Source organism: Amphiprion ocellaris, chromosome 2 (assembly GCF_022539595.1).
Source record: "Amphiprion ocellaris isolate individual 3 ecotype Okinawa chromosome 2, ASM2253959v1, whole genome shotgun sequence".
Lineage (NCBI taxonomy): Eukaryota > Metazoa > Chordata > Actinopteri > Pomacentridae > Amphiprion > Amphiprion ocellaris.
In genome coordinates this window covers 1,680,797-1,683,575 of record NC_072767.1, presented here as the reverse complement: position 1 = coordinate 1,683,575, position 2,779 = coordinate 1,680,797, and positions in this window count along the sequence as shown.

Below are 2,779 nucleotides of genomic sequence, written 5' to 3'. Positions count from 1 at the left end.
CTCCCCTCTGCTTGTTTTTTGTTGGTCTGTTTGGCAGATGTTTGGCTTGACAGAGTCTCTGTCGGTTTTCTGTCACCACAATAAATGAGGTCTCACAGGCGGCAATCACAAACTGGCTGCAGATAAAACGCTGCAGGATTTGCATTGAATGACACACAGACGCTGGACTCATTTCCATAAAACAGAATGTGTTTGTCCGAGGTGCAGAAATTCCTCCAGGAGAACAGATGTCGCATTGCAAAGGATGAAATTTAGACCCCATTTTTGGTCTGAAAATGCACATTTGACAGTTGATAGCTGCTTAAGCTGTCTTACTCCTTGTGGTTCCTCATTAGTGAGCAACAAATCACTTCTCTGCAGGATATTCAGTCACATTTGACTCTGAGCGCAACACGATGCATGTTTAGAGGGCAAATATCGAAGCCCAACCCTGAGGAATGTTGCTGTGATGCTCACAAATGAACATATCACACTCAAATGATTCCACACAACCAGACAGGCTGTCAGAGCAGCGATCCGGCCGACTGTCAGTTTGATCCACGTCATTTGTCAAGTGTGTGTGAGAGAGAGGCAGCGAGGTGTGTATGTGTTTATGCATTGGTGCATGTAAGAGTGTCAGCATGTGTGCAGATGTGTGCAGATGTGTGTGCAGATGTGTGCAGATGTGTGTGCATGTAAACATCCCAGACTGTGACACATCCATCCTCCTTTCTGTCTGTTGGCAGCGCAGCGTTTCATTAATAATTCCATCCAGTGTTTGCATCAACAACAGCTTTTTGGGCACACGTTATTTTTAAAATCTGACATTGTAGACACAGCTTTGAAAATGATTACTGGACCACTGTGATTAATGTTTTCTGCCTCTTTCTTTGTGGTTCTTGATGGAGTCGGTCTATGTTTTTTTTAAGGTTGGGATATATGATGTTTGCTGATTGAAAACTCTATCGCTGCATCTTTCTTCATTAAAGATGGCTGTACTCTCATCATAAGATAAGACAGCGTTTCAGTGGATAGTGCAAAAATGTAGTGACAGTCCAAAAAATTGAAATCAATACAAAATAAGTTTAATCCTCGTGTCGTCCTGCGGGTCAAATTGACCCATTTTCCAGTTTAAAAATGTGGGGAAAAAAACATATTTTCACAGTGAAAACTTCCACATTTTCAACATTTTTGGGAAATCTTTGAACATTTTTTAGTGGAAAAAAGAAATATTTAAAAGAAATGATTCTTTAAGAACATTCAGAAAAAATGGGAAACTTTTAAGAAATTCTTGAAATTTTCTTCCTGAAGATTTTGGAGTGTTTTTTTTTTTTGTTAGCTTGTTTTTTTTTTTTAAATAAATTTGGGGAATTTTTTTTGCTGAATTTTGGATTTTTTTCAGATGAAGGAACAATATTTTTTTCTGCCCATAAATGAGGACAGCAGGGGGGTTAAGTACTGTTGATATTATACAGATTCCTCTATATGTAAATGTACAGATATTGCACCGATTCCATAAAATGTGGAAAGTAACAAAATCGCAAAGGATTATTTTATGCTGGAGTACTTTAAAAAGTTCTCACCAGAAAACATCACAGAAGAAAGATTGTTTTTGCATTATTATCTACATTTAACTTTAATGGACTTGGTCCACGATGTTCAAGCTTCGGTATCCCTTTGTGGACGAAGGCCACATCTTGAGCCTCTAGATTCTCCTCAGCAGCATGCATGACCTCTTCTTCACTCTGAAAATGGCAACCATGTAAGTGAGGTTTCAGTCTGGGAAACAGATAGAAGTCAGACAGAGCAGGTCAGGGGATGAAGATGTATTAGCCCTCCTGTTGTCCTCATTTATGGGCAGCAAAAAATATTGTTCCTTCGTCTGAAAAAAATCAAAAAATTCAGCAAAAAAATTCCCCAAAAAATCTTCAGGAAGAAAATTCTAAAAATTCCTTAAAAGTTTCTCTTAAAAGTTTTGTTTAAAAAAAAAATCCCCAAACTTGGCAAGAAATAAAAAATTTTTTAAATTAAAAAATAAAAATTGTAAATATTTTCAAAAAACAAATACAAATCTTCCAAAAAAAATCCTAAAAATATCTACAGTGACTCCATATATATATATCAGTAAAACTTTTAGTTTCTTTAAAAACATTCACATAAAATCAACCAAAATCCAGTGAAATTCGCTGGACTTTGGTTGATTTTTTTGTGAATGTTCTTAAGAAACATTTTTAACATTTCTTTTTTTCCACCAAAAAATGTTCAAAGATTCCCCAAAAATGTTGAAAATGTGGACATCAGAAGTTTCATTGTGAACTTTTTTTTCTCACATTTTCAAACTTTAAAACGGGTCAGTTTGACCCGCAGGACGACACGAGGGTTAAAGTTTTGTTGATCCAACTAACACAAAGAAAGGCCGGATATGTGAAACTTGCTTTGTGGTGCAGCCTCAGACTGCAGTTCAGATTTGAAAATATATTACATTTATTGGAGGAAACCATCACGATCAGCTGACAGAAGGAACCACTTTGGGTCAGAAACAGCTCTTGCACGGCTGCAATTTAAAATTCCTTCAGGACTTTGTGTGCAAGTCTCCCTAAATCTGCCTCCAGGTGGGATGCTGGGCCTGTTTGCTGATGATCTGGGATGTGTTCATGTAAATGTCAGATGACATACTCCCTTAGTTATCTCTGCTGCTGATCCATCCCTGCATCTCAGCTGACGACGGCTCAGAGGTCCAGCAGCTTCCAGCCTCCAGATGATCCTCTGAGCAGAAGCAGAGCTGACATGTGTGGTCGCT